The following is a 14,979-nucleotide window of genomic DNA, read 5'->3' as shown; positions in this document are numbered from 1 at the left end:
GGGATGTGATATGATTTTTATGCATTGATATAACATGTGGATATGAGAAAATTATGTTGGCTTGTATGTGGGAGGCGTAATTATGATTAACATGTGATGTATTACGGAAATTGCTTGAAATTGTGAGGAATGTGACTTGGTTGATTTCTCGAATTTTTTACCTTGATTGCTTTGACTGCCATTTATTGCATGTTTGATATCCTTGCACGAAATTTTTATGTGTGATAGCCTTGTGAGTTAGCTTTCATATGTCGCTTGTTTCATACTTAAATAATATACGGTTTAGGAGAAATAAATATTTTAGTGGACAGTGGTCAGAATATTCCTGTACTATTATGTTTTCGTTCCAGATATTTGTAAAAATCGCCATTTCATAGGTACTTATTATTTAGGTATGATTCCAAATCCATTGTTTTAAATATTCGTACATGTTTCTAAATTGATAAGCCACTTTGCAAGAAAATATTATGACATTTTATAATGAATTTTACAAGTTGACCTAAATTTCTGACAAGTTGCTGTGAAATTTTTGTTTCAACCTAATAATTTTTAAAATGCATTATAAATTGACCTTATGAGTTTTTGACTTGATTCTTTCTCTCATGAGTTGTTTACTCTCTGTATTTTCTAAGAAGTATAGGTGCTCAAGAAGTAATTATGTTAATATTTATTAATGATTTTTGGAAGTTGTAGTATGTTTTCCTTATCCTTGAAAATGTAAGTTGTGCTAAAATTTCTAAAAAATTGTTTCTTATCTCATTCACCTTGGCATTTTGATGTCATAAATTATTTGATGTAGAAAAACATGTCTAGTGATATGCGAATGTGTTGCCCTAAGCATATATATATATATATATATATATATATATATATATATATATATATATATATATATATATATATATATATATATATATATATATATATATATATATATATATATATATATATATATATATATATATATATATATATATATATATATATATATATATATATATATATAATTACATTAATTGCATCCATGTGTAAGTTAGACTTCCTTAGTGAGAAATAAACGCGCAAGTACAAAAAAAAGAGTTATTAATTCAAAGATTGTTAATAGTCATTTATTCATGAATTGATGTTGTGTTACAGATTAGGGTGATGGATAGGTCGGCTATGAGCGTTCTTATGGTGGTGTTTGGGTGGATGCAGGTGGTGGTTGGTACGGTGAGGTGTCGGGTTGTGGTGGTTATAAGAGGTTGAGTGGTTATTTTCGAATTGTGTCGTTTGGAGGGGTAATGGGTGGTCGTGTGTGGCCGTGCCAGATGATGGGACCACCTTGGATCAAGGGAGACCACGGTGGTGGCCGAGGGTTGTCACGGTGGTGGTAGGGTGGTGTATGTGTTGAGTTGAGTCATTGTGCGTCGGGTTTTCGGGGGCTGTCGAGGGCGTGTAAGTGGGTGTTGCACGGGGTGTTTTAACAAGTGTTAGGTGGTTGTCGGGATTGGCCGTGGTGCGGGCTAGGGTGTGGCAGGTTTGGGTGGTGGTGTCGGTGGCTTGGAGTGTCTTGATAGGTGGGTTAAAGGAGGGGGTTTGAACTCGGTGTTGTCGTAATGCAAGGGGTGGTGTTTGTGTTTTGTTTTCACGAGGTTTTCACGGGATTGTATGTGGGTGTGCATGGTTTGTTTAAATTATTTATTAAGTCGGGTTTAAGTAATCGTTTATACAGGAAAATAATTAATTAAATTAAACTATAATTGAATAATTAATATAATAAAATGAATAAACAAATAAATAATTGAATTATAACATTTTGTTAGGTGACGATTTGTGAAGGAATTATAATCGGGTTCGGATTGCTTTAATTATTTGGATCGCTTGAGCTGCTTAATTGGAATTGCTTGCCATGTAGGAATTTCCTACTCAACTCGGGTTGTATTGTTAAGTGAATGAATATTTAATTGTGACGGTTGATGAGATTAATGTTAATATTGAGATTTATTATTGGAGATAGAATATTTGTGTTTGGTAAGATGTTGGCGGAGCTGTACGACGGGATTGTTATTGAGTATTTGTTGTTGGTTTTATTTGGTATGGAGAGTTGATTATTCAGTTGAGCATAACACGGAGGGTGTTACTGCCAGTTGTGCATAGCGAGTAATCGTTACTACCAGATGTGCATCGTAAGTAATTACTACTGCCAAGGATAATAGTTGTGCATAGTAAGTGATTACTACTGCCAGTTGTGCATAGAAAAGAAGGTACTACTACCATTTGAGCATGGTATGAGAGTACCACTGCTAGTTGACCATATCACGGTGTTAAGGGAGTTGTGCTACTGCCAGTGACGTAAGTGAGTTGTACGGATGAAGTGATGAGAATTTGAAGGATGTCTATATTGGTTGGATTATTATTGTTGTTTTGTTTATTCCTACTCAACCTCGTGGTTGACCGTGCATTCGTGAACACCTGTGATGAACTATAATGGGGAGCAGAATTGACAGGTACTAATGATTGGCTGACTTGGGAGCTATGGGATGCGTGAGGACTTAGCCAGTCTACCAAGAAGTCTAGACCACATAGATTATTTAATCACTCATTTATTTCCGCTGCGAGTTGTATCTCAATTTATATTAAGTTTTAGTTGGTTAATTTGTAATAAACATGTAATCGTTGAAGTTTTAATTAAAGTATTCTGGTTTGTTGTACTTTGTTATTCACTACCTAGGGAAACCGAGATGGTAACGCTCTCATTTACTTGAGATGTCTAGCTAAAGGCTCCTAAATAAATGGGGGTGTTACAAAGTGCTATAAGAGCAAAACGATCCTTAGGCCTAACCAATGAACAATAATGAACATAGGTTGTGTCTAAAAAAATTAACCACGGGCAGAAACTGTTCGATGCCCCCTTAAGGCTTGGGATGAGTTAATGCGCCCCTCACACAAAACTTTTGGCCTTTTCAGTTTTGAACCTGATCCCTTGAGAGATATTCCAGTATGGGGTAATTTAAAATAAATATTTTTTATTTTGTCTTATGAATTTTGGTTCCCTTGTTTGAGTATTGTTGTCATTGATGATTGCGATTACGGGAACGTAACCTTGCTTTTACGAAGAGGGGATGTGATATGATTTTTAAGCATTGTTATAACATGTGGATATGAGAAAATTATGTTGGCTTGTATGTGGGAGGCGTAATTATGATTAACATATGAAGTATTACGAAAATTGCGTGAAGTTGTGAGGAATGTGACTTGGTTGATTTCTCGTATTTTTTACCTTGATTGCTTTGACTGCCATTTATTGCATGTTTGATATCCTTGCACGAAATTTTTATGTGTGATAGCCTTGTCAGTTAGCTTTCATATGCCGTAGGTTTCATACTTAAATAATATACGGTTTAGGAGAAATAAATATTTTAGTGAACAATGGTTAGAATATTCCTGTACGGTCATGTTTTCGTTCCAGGTTTTTGTAAAAATCGCCATTTAAAAGTTACTTATTGTTTAGGTATGATTCCAAATCCATTGTTTTAAAGATTCATATATGTTTCTAAATTGATAAGGCACGTTGCAAGAAAATATTTTGAAATTTTATAGTGAATTTTACAAATTGATCTAAGTTTCTGACAAGTTGCTGTGAAATTTCTGTTTCGACCAAATAATTTTAAAATGCATTATAAATTGTCCTTATAAATTTTTGATTTGATTCTTTCTCTCATGAATTGTTTACTCTCTGGATTTTCTAAGAAGTATAGGTGCTCAAGAAGTAATTATGTTATTATTTATTAATGATTTTTGGAAATTGAAATATGTTTTCCTTATCCTTGAAAATGTAAGTTGTGCTAAAATTTCTAAATAATTTTTTCTTATCTCTTTCACCTTGGCATTTTGATGTTGTAAATTATTTGATTTAGAATAACATGTTTAGTGATATGCGGAATATGTTACCCTAAGCCTATATATATAAATACATTAATTGCATCCATGTTTAAGTTAGACTTCGTTAGTGAGAAATAAACGCGCAAACAAAAAAAAAAAGAGTTATTGATTAGATTGTACAACACATACAAGTCGACTTAATCTTCACTACTCAACAATATGCATGGTCTAATGAGACTCGAGTTAGTTTATGTCTTACAAGTCTCATTGAAAAGATAGGTGATGGGTAAAAAAATGCAAGGATTCATAGGCTCGCATTTCATCAAACATAACATGTGCATAAGTTGAGATCATAACAAGCAAGCAAATAAACTATGAAAACATATTAATTTAAGCATGAATCATCCCCCATGTTGGTTTCCCCTAATTACCCATTAACCCTAGCTAAGGAAACTACTCACTCATTATCATGTTGAACATGCTAGCATGGTTGTCAATCATACCAACAAAGTAAAAATTGATGAATAAATGAAGATAATTAACAATAATTAAAAAGGGATTAAGAGAATTATACCTACTAATGATTCCAATAATAAAGCAAAGAATAATAGAAGTACTTGATGATTGATTGGAAGGTTGTCAATCTCCCAATAATAAGCCAAATAATCTTCAATTACTCAAAATGAAAGATGAACAAAAGAGAGATTAAGGAAATGAGTTTTGTATTAAGACTTGATTAAAAGATGATTACAAGATTAAAGAGAGATTTGATTGATATAAACTACACTAGAGATTGCTAAGAAGAACATGATAACCTTATTAGACTAATGGGGTATTTATAGTGGGGATTAGGTACATAAATTAGGGTTTACTAATAGGGCATAAATGACGATTAAGTCCTTGAGGAATCGCCGGTCTCAAGAGAGACTCCGGTCTACTTTTTGCCGGTCTTTGAAAAATATGCGCATCCTTCATTGAACAAGTAGAAGACGGATTAGCTGTCACACAATCCGAGCGTCCAGGGCACGGGACGGGCGGATTGTGGGTCTTTTGGACGAGCGGATTCTTGGGGTGGACGGGCGGATTGTGGTGGTTCTGGACGAGCGTCCAGCTGAGGAAGACGCTCGGATTGCTTGTGCTGGACGGGCGGATTGTGGGCAATCCGCTCGGATTCTCCGTCAGCTTCTTCCTTTCTTCTTTTCTTCCTTTCTCTTCATAAACTCCTTGAGGATTTCCTCGGGGATGCCAGGATCTTTTCTCATCATTGCCCATCTACTATAGTATGTACAAAGGCCTTCTAGTCTTGTCCTCTCTTTGATGCTTGGTCATTGAATTTAATCAATTTAGCTCCATTTTGCCATGAAAACGCAAGGTTTGCACTCCTTTCCTACCAAGGGATCAAAACTTCGAAGAATATGCAAAACAAAGGACTAAAGACAATAAATGACCCAAATATGCACTAAAAAGCATGGGAACAAGGCTAATTCGGGGACTAAATATGCTCAAATTATGGTCACATCAAATATCCTCAAACCGAACATTTGCTCGTCCCGAGTAAAGAGGTGACAAAGACTAGGACCGTTATTTAAACTAACCTAATAGCATAGCCGATATGAGACAATTATCGGGTCTCACTCCACCCCTTCAACTCACAACAAGACAACCATGAGGTAGGATGCCTTCTTCCAAGGCAAGATGGGTCTTGCCAAAATGGTGACACATCCAAGCATTAAAGCACATAAAACAAGTAATGGATGCATCTACAAAATAATAGCCACTTTCCTCATCTAAGTGGCGGAAATTATCTAAAGGGGAAGCAATTCAAGGGTGCACACTCCTTCATAGATGAAATTTCTTCAAACTACTAAGCCTAGAAGGATACGAATAAATCACCTCCAAGTTGTGTCAAGCTAGGGTACCTTTGTCCTCAATCTTTAAATGCTTTTTTCAAGAGTAGACTCCCTATGGCGTTAGAAACACTGGAGGATCGCGAAAATCCCCCTCTTGCCTAGACAACAAGAAGGGTCGTCCCCTCTCTACCATGCACAAAAATGGATACAATGGATAAAGGGATCGATAGTATTTGAGTTTCATTTTGGGAGTTTGCTTTGTTGTTGTTTTTTCCCCCCAATTTCTTGTGGCATATATACTACAACAAATCATCACTTGCGCCACGAATTATGGCACGGGAACTCATAATTCGTGGCTAAATTTTGCTTAGCCACGGGAAAAACTTATTCATTATTTTGGAAAAAAATTTATGCCACGGGATAACGTTTCCCGTGGCAAAAAGTCACTTCCGCCACGAATTAGGCTACACCCATGGCAAATAATCATTTTAGCCACGGCCTATGTCACACCCGTGGCGAAATTTTATTTAGTCACGAATTGTTCTGTGGCAAATATTTTTTTAGCCACGAACAAACAAACACCCGTGGCGAGTATCTTTTCTGACATAAATCTGAATAAAATTTAATCAAATATAATAATATGAAAATACATTTGAATATAAAAATTTAGAAACACTTTGATTAATTTAATTAATATTTTTTATTATTTTATTTACATTAATTTTTTGATTAAAGTTTATCGTCTAATTTTTTGATTTTTTACAAATCACATTTATGTTTTGTAGGGTTTTCAAAATATTAATAATTTTAAAAAATTGTTTTAATATATACTCTGTTTATTAAAGTCGTGAATTTCTTTTACTTTTTTAAATTAAACTTTATAATCTTGAATAACAATCTTAAATGACCATATCACATTTAAAGATATAGCATATCAAATTGACTAAAAAAGTTATTTACCATCTATCTTTGAAAATCCAAAATTAATATATTGTTAAAACTATTTCATTCAAAATTATATTTCCAATTTTATTTGTAGGATATTTATAGAAAAATTTGAATTTGATATAAAATTTACGGAAATTTCCCATGGTACCCTCGAAGTTTGCCAGATTACGCATGGTACCCCTTATTTTAAGTTTCTACATATGTTGCCCTTGTGTTTACCTTTTTCATTCCCAGAATACTCTTTGGGGAAATTTCGTCATAACGTCGTTAGTCCTATAAGTAATTTGATGAGTAATTGTGTATGTTATGTTTTTATTGTTATATTATTTAGGTACTAAATGTTAGTTTATTAGACAAAATAAGGATTTAGGTATTATTAGATGATGAATTGATAGTGTATTAGATAACAAAAAAAGGCATCACAAGGCATATGAGTAGCGGCGTTATGACGGAAGTTTGTCAAAGGGTATTCTGAGACTAAAAAACGTAAATACAGGGGTACCATATGTAAAAACTTTTAAAAAAGGGTACCATATGTAATATGTCAAAATTCAAGGGTGCCGTGAAAAATTTACGTAAAATTTAACTTGCTGAGAAAAAAAATTGGGAAATTTACTTTCATTGAAAATGAGCGCATCACACGGTAAAATATATAAATTATAATAATTTAAAGTCACATGTGCAAATAATGTGAAAATTTTAAGAAAAGAAATGATAAATCATAACAAAGAGAAATCAGTTTAGGAAAATAAGCGATTCTTTTGTACAATAATCTTTTTCGTGGTTTTTGGGTAAAAAAGTGACTATTTTTGGTTAATAGTGATCACTTTGGGGAAAAAGACCTTTAATTATAAAAAGCGGTCATTATTTTACCAAAAAATGGTCTCATTTTTTCATATCGAAGGTACAACGGTTATACAATAGAATTTGCGAAGAAAAATATACGAAAAAATGAGTACATGAGAAATGAAAATAAGTATGTCGATAAACAAAAGAAATAAAAAAATGTTAGGAAAACACAATTAATTTTACTTTTTGGAGAAAATGGTTTACTAACTTGGGCAAAAAAATGATGTCAAAATCATTAATTAGGAGGTTAATGTCGAAAATTTAATTGTTTCGGCCAAAATAATGTTTTTCCCGCAAAAATTGTAAAACTTGTAACATTTATGTAATTAAATAGTACTAAAGGTAAGATTGGAAAGGAAAAAAATAAACTTAAAAAGATTCAAAGTGCTAATTATATCAACAAAGGTAACATTCAATTTCGGTGGCACATCAAAATAACTCTACGGTTAAGCGTGCTCAGGTGAGAGTAGTGTTGGGATGGGTGACCTCCTGGGAAGCCTCTCCTATGCTCACAAATGCATGACTCGTGAAACGAAATAACGTTCAAATGAATCAAGTTAACTAGCGAAACAATTACCTAGATTGTAATGGTTCCGTATATGATAAAATACCCATTGTGAAAAATAAATAAATTATTTTACGTTTTATTTATTTAATTTTCATATATATTATTTGCCACGGGAATTATTTTTTCGCCACGGGAAATTTCTTTGGCCACGGGAGTTATTAGCCACGAGAAAAGGCCAAAAATTCAATAATAGCCACGTTCTTGTTTTTCCCGTGGCTATCCCTTTGCCACGGCCACTTGCGCCACGGATGGTATTCCCGTGGCAAAATGAGTTAGCCACGGAAATTTAGTACTTGCGCCACGAATTTAGCCGTGGCCCAAGTGCTCATTTGTAGTAAATATAACATTTGAGAACACTTTCTTTTGCCATTTCTTTTGATTTTTGGCATTTCAACACTTGACAACTTTTCAACTTTTTGCATTTCTTTTTGAACATTTTCAAAGTCACCCCATATGTAGTTAGGGTGCCTTATATTTGAAGCTTTAGGAGTCTATTTTTGCTCCTCTTTTTATTTGATGCAATTTGCAAACTTTTTTTCACTTTTCATTTCATTGAACTCAAATCAATTTCTTTTTGTGCCCATTCCCTTTTGATGTCAAAATGTATGGTAGAACATGGATGAATGATGGTTGCATGGTTTCAAGGGTCACCTTGGAATAAACGGTAGCCAAGGAGTTATCATACCAGAAGGTACTCTTGACTAGGCCTCAATCCATGGGTCAAAGGATACTAGCATGACACATCCTAGGGTGTTTTACAAGTATTCTAAAAAGCAAAGTCTTAAGAAGAAAAAGCATCTACTAGGGCCTATATACACTTGTCAAGCTTCCCAAGTAGATGGTTTCACAAAATTTTTCTAACATGCAAACTACATGCCATGATGCAACTAACATATATACATCCTAATTCAAATGATTCTATCAACTAATATGCCATATAATCTAAATGCAAGTCCTAAATTCACATTGTTTTTACCGCATTAATCAAAATAAAGCCACATAGTCATTAACATAAAGAGGAAAAAGGAGATTGGAAAGATCATACCATGCGGTCTTCAATATCCTCGTGTCTATTTTTTTGAACAAGGATAGAACAAACACAATATATACTACAATATATACAAGACTACACTACAAAGGAAATGAACTTGTTTTTGGATTTTCATATTTTTTAAATTTTTGATTTTTTTCTAAATTTTTGATTTTTTTGGATTTTTTGAATAAAATTTAAGTTAGAATTTCCCATCCCCACACTAATATGGGCATTGTCCTCAATGGCCAATATGATAGGAAATTATGCAAGTATGATGCATGAGTTCTATGCGAAATACAAGCTATACTAATCTACACTACATGATGCACGGGTTTTTATTTATGACGGAGAGCGTAATTTAGATTACCTTCTGTTGCGTATGCATGTACTTCCCCAAACCGAGATAGACATTATTTCTAATGTCTTAAATTTTGGGGTAGTTCATGCACACAAGATGCAATGCATAAAACTTAAGTTTGTCATTTTGGATTTTGCAAATGGGAACAATAAAAGAACACCTCAATGGAGCCAAGGTGTTAGTCCTCATGTTTCTAGGACTCTCCAAACAAGTCAAGATAAAATAAATAAAACAAAGAAAGAAGTAGACAAACCTCAAGAGGGTAGGAGCCTCCAAAGTTTGCTACTCCTCCATCAAATCATCATTGTCATCATTTTCCTCCATAGAAGCGGACTCATCTCCACTTCCTTCTTCACATCCTTGCTCACTTCCTTCATCATCTTTATTAACCTCATCTTCTTCATCATTTACCTCTTCATCAACACCCTCATCATCATCAACCTCATCATCGACATTCTCATCTTCACCCGATCTTTCACCCCTACATGTGCTTGGAAGGAAGACTTCCCTATCTGCGCAACTAGGCAAAGGACATGAAGGATCAAGTAGTCCTTGCCTAGCTAAATGAAGGAGGGGTGGATATTGGGCCAAGTATGCATCTACTCGATCATTATAAGCTTGTTTGTGCATCTCTCTCATGAGGAGAGTCATGTAGTCATTGCCCACTTGAACATCTTCGGGTTTGAACTCTTGATATTTGAATGGATAGGGTGGTGTGACAATGGAGGAGGAGGGCTCTTCAATTTCGCCCATTTGTTGACGGATGATGTATTCGGCGCCCTTGGAGAGTGGGAGTAGGTAGTTTGTTCGATGAGCACTCATGCGGCATATCTTGGAAGGCAAAGTGAAAGATCTAGCATCATTGGTTAGCCACCCATAGTTGGTGTCAAGAGAGTTATGCTTGACCCACTTGTACTTGTGAATCATGGCGTCCATGTCAATGAGATGACCCCCTTTGATCGCCACATAGGTGTTATCCTTGTTGAAATTTGCGTCAAAGTGCTTGGCCAAGAGAGTAACTAGACCTCCATTTACGATAAAAGTGGTGCCTTCCTTACTACAATCAACATTGAGCCATATTACCACCAAAAGCCTTAAAGCATTATAAGGCTTAGTGAATTCCCTTCCACCATTTAAGGCCGACTCAAGTAAAACACCATCGAATTTGGTAAAATTATTAGTGTCTTTTCTAGCAATTATAATATTCCCTATGACCTTGTGCAACACTCTAATGCCCGGATGGTGGACTAATAGAGCGCGACAAGCATGAAAGCTCACAAATTTCTTCCCGGAAATTGCCTCCCAAAGAGGAGCGGGGTCATACTTTTCGGGCATCTTATGATAATATGGTGTATCACTAAGGCCTAATGCTTTACTCAAAACATCAAAGGTGATGCGCCTATTCACATTGGCAAGGCGAAACTCGATGTATGTTCTAGTCTCTACCTTAGTCACTTTCAATGATCTTAAGAATTCCAAGTTAAGGGAGGGGTATGTCAATTCTCTTGTAGTAAACAATTTTCCCAACCCCATGACTTCGAAGAAGGCTTTTGTTTGTTCAAGGACACCCAATTTGTTCAAGGCATCTTCACATATGAATTTGGTGGGCAAAATGGATTTCTTAGCATACTTGGCAAATGTATCCGTATGGGAGTTAGAAATGAAAATTACCTCCAGATAATTTGATAATTGAGCAATTTCCGGAGTTGTTGATGTTGTTGCTTCCAAGGGAGGATCTTGTTGTTGTTGAACTTCCAAGTTTGTACTAGCAACCACCATAGCCATTGAAGCTTTCTTTGCTTGAAGGCATTATTGACTTTTTGAGAGTGCCTTTGCCTTGAGTGTCTTTGTTGCTCCTTTTGTTCTTGCCATTGATGATTATACCAAGAGAAGGTTGAAAATCTTCAATTTCCAATTATACGCAAATCGATTTTAAGATGAAAGGATTTTCCCTTGTATTTCAAAAATCGACTCAAAGGTTGAAGATTTTGGTTCTTGGATTGATTATTATTGTAAAAGGAGTGATTAATTGTTGTTGTAAGGAAGTTTGGATTTGATTTTATTGAACTTGGTTGAGGAAATCTTGTTTTTGGTGATGGAGAGGATGAGGGTTTTGGGGTTTATGGGTAGTGTTTGAATGTTTGAATGAATGAATGAATGTGGGAAGGGGTATTTAAAACACCCGAAAATTTCAAAACTGCAAGGGGAAGACGAGCGGATTCCCGTCGGGACGCTCGGATTCTGCTCAATTTGGTATCAGGAAATCTCGCCTAATGACGAGCGTCTTTCATTGAAGACGAGCGGATTCTGCAATTCAGGACGAGCGGATTCCCTTAAAGACGAGCGAATTCTGTTACATCGAATTTTCTTAATCTGTACTGGCAAAAAGACGAGCGTCTTCTTGCAAAGATGAGCGGATTCTTTCAGACGAGCGTCTCCTTGCAAAGACGAGCGGATTCTTTCATACGAGCGTCTTCTCAGTTGGGACGCTCGGATTCTCTAACAGACCAAAATTTTCAATTTTGCAGCTCATTTGGACGGACGGATTCTTCCACAGACGCTCGGATTCCGGTAAGACGAGCGGATTACCCATAAGGACGCTCGGATTCCACCTGGTCTACCCGGATTCAGTTCCATCCGTGCACTTGCATATCCCGTGTCATTTTCATTCTTTAAATCCCGTGTTCTTCATTGTAGGGGCACTACGAAGGCATGAATAGCCTAGGAAATTGCTATCCCCACACTAAGTTAAAGCACTACACATCAATAAAATCATTAGTCCCTCCCTCACTTCTCTCAAAAAATGATAAATATCTTGATCAAGGCATAAAAATCCAAAAATGACAAAAATGCAATGTAAGAATTAAAATGCTAGTTAGGGAGTTAGAAATATTTACAAATGGTGGTTTGGAGAGGACTCCACCAAACTCTCATCCTTAGAGAGATGTCATGGGGGCATGTCCAGGGTGTTGTTGATGTTACTCAACACCTTGAAGAAGTAGTCAAAAGCTTGTTCATTGTCATGATAAAGATCCTCAATAGATCTTTGCACTTGTTGTCCTTCATGTTGGTCTTGATCGATAGCCTTACCAATATAGGGATTGAAAATCCCTTTAAACACATCGTCCCAAAGATCGCAAACTTCATCTACTTGGTCACTAAATATCTCTTGAGTTGATAGAGACAACTCTCCCACTTTCTTGTTTTGGCCAATGAGTCCCTCTTCTTCATTGCTTGACTTTGGTAAGCTTTTCAAGCTCTCTTTGTTACAATTTCCTTGCTCTTTTGATGGAGCATCATCGACTTTCTTCCTATCATCCTTCCGGCTATAATGATCAACCATAAAACATGGTTCATGCAAATGGGGAGCTCTCATGGTCTTGTCAAGATTGAAAGTTATGCTCTCATCCCCCACTTCTAGAGTGAGCTCTCCATGCTTCACATCTATCACCGCACCCGCGGTGTGAAAGAAAGGTCTTCCTAGAATGATTGGATTATTGGAGTCTTCTTCCATGTCAACAATGACAAAGTCCACCGGGATGAAAAATTTCCCAACTCTTACGGGAACATCTTCCCATATCCCTAATGGTGTCTTCGTCGATCTATCGGCCATTTGGAGTGTGATATTGGTGCATTTAAGCTCTCCCATCCCTAACCTTTTACTCACTGATTATGGCATAACACTCACACTAGCCCCTAGATCACATAAGGCTTTGTTGATCGTGGTGTCGCCAATGGTACTCGGTATTGAGAAGCTTCCCGGATCTTTAAGTTTTGGAGGTGAACTCCCTTGAAGTATTGCACTACTCACCTTAGTGAAGGCGATAGTCTCAAGCTTCCGGATCGCCTTCTTCTTCGTAAGGATGTCTTTCATGTACTTTGCATAGGCCGGCACGTGATTGATTAATTCCGGGAAAGGAATCGATACTTCCAAATTCTTCACAATCTCCATAAATTTTCCAAGTTGGTCATCAAATTTGGGCTTGGCTTGACGACTTGGAAAAGGAAGTCTAATCACAATGGGTTCCTGCTCCTTGGCCTTGTCTTCACTTTTCATTGGAAATTCTTCCTTTGATGGTTCTCCATCCTTGGAGTTTTGCACAACTTCTTCTTTGTCACTAGCTTCCACAACTTCATCCTTAACTTGATTCTTCGGTGCTTCATACCTCGTACCACTTCTCAAGTGAATGGCACTAACCGTTTCATGTCTCGGGGGATTACTTTGAGGTGGTAATTGCCCCTTTTGTCTTTGTGAGCTTGAAGATGCTAGTTGAGTCAATTGGGTTTCCAACATTTTGGTGTGGGCTAGGATGTTGTTGATGGTGATTTCCTTTGCTTGACTATCCTTTTGCATTTGAGTGAATAACTCTTGTTGATTCTTTTGCATTTGGAGGACCGCTTTTTGAACATCAAAACCTTGGTCATTTTGTTGATTGTATGGAGTTTGATTTTGGTAACCTTGGTTTTGGTTGTAAAATTGTCTTTGATTTTGGTTTCTCATAGGAGGTGGGGTGTATGTTGGTTGAGGGTTTTGAACATTTAGGTTTTGTATGAGAGATTTGGGTGGAATTTGGTGTTTTCATTGTAATAATTTGAATAAGGGGTACCACTCTTGTATGCTTGAAAAGAATTCACTTGTTCATTTGTTCCCCTACATTAACTTCGGTCATGTCCCAAAGTTCCACAATTCTCACATATCCCACTTGGGATTGATGAAGATGCCGTCATGGCATTGACATGGTGCTTTGGTGATTTTGAGGCTTCTTCCAGTCTAGCCATAGCTTTTTCGAACTTCAAATTGATGGTATCAATGTGAGCACTAAGTTGAGCACCCAATTGAGTAATAGAGCCCGCTTCATGTTTTCCTCCTCTAGTAGCCTTGCGAGGTCTACTATATTGTGAATTATGGACCGCCATTTCCTCAATCTTGTTCCAAGTTTGATTGTCGTCAACTTCGGTGAACATTCCATTTGATCCCAGGTTGAGAATGTTTCTTGAGTCTTCAAAAAGTCCATTCCAAAATTGTTGTACCAAGAACCACTCGATAAGTCCATGATGAGGACATGAGCGATAAATTCCCTTGAATCGCTCCCAAGCTTCATACAAGGATTCTTCATCTCTTTGCTTAAAGCCCGTAATTTGAGCTCTTAGCATGTTAGTCTTTTCCGGTGGGTAGAACTTTTTGTAGAAAGCTAGAGCCAATTTCTTCCAAGAGCCAATTTCGAGAGTATTCTTATCAAGGCCCTTCAACCATTGTTTTGCGGTGCCAATTAGAGAAAAAGGAAATAAGACCCATCGAATTTGGTCTTGAGTTACACTGGTTTGAGAAATCGCATCACAATAGTCACAAAAAGTCTCCATGTGAGAGTGAGGTTCTTCACTAGGTATCCCCCCAAATTGGCTTCTTTCGACTAATTGGATAAATGCGGATTTGGCAATGAAATTTCCGGTTAAGTGTTGTCGTGTGGGAGTACCATTGGGTAGGTTCTCCTCGGTTGGTACGGAATGT

At 36.5% G+C, this 14,979-nt stretch overlaps 1 non-coding gene across 1 annotated transcript; it reads left to right on the top strand.

Moving 5' to 3' along the window:
- Positions 1 to 14,517: 14,517 nt before the first annotated feature.
- On the top strand, positions 14,518 to 14,624 carry LOC141637382 (small nucleolar RNA R71). Its single transcript, XR_012541766.1, has one exon. It is a non-coding gene; the product is annotated as a small nucleolar RNA R71 (small nucleolar RNA).
- The last annotated feature ends 355 nt before the right edge of the window (positions 14,625 to 14,979 follow it).

The sequence above is a fragment of the Silene latifolia genome, unplaced genomic scaffold, assembly GCF_048544455.1.
Source record: "Silene latifolia isolate original U9 population unplaced genomic scaffold, ASM4854445v1 chrun_scaffold_16, whole genome shotgun sequence".
In the NCBI taxonomy this organism is placed as follows: domain Eukaryota; kingdom Viridiplantae; phylum Streptophyta; class Magnoliopsida; order Caryophyllales; family Caryophyllaceae; genus Silene; species Silene latifolia.
This window is presented reverse-complemented; position numbering and strand designations above follow the sequence as displayed.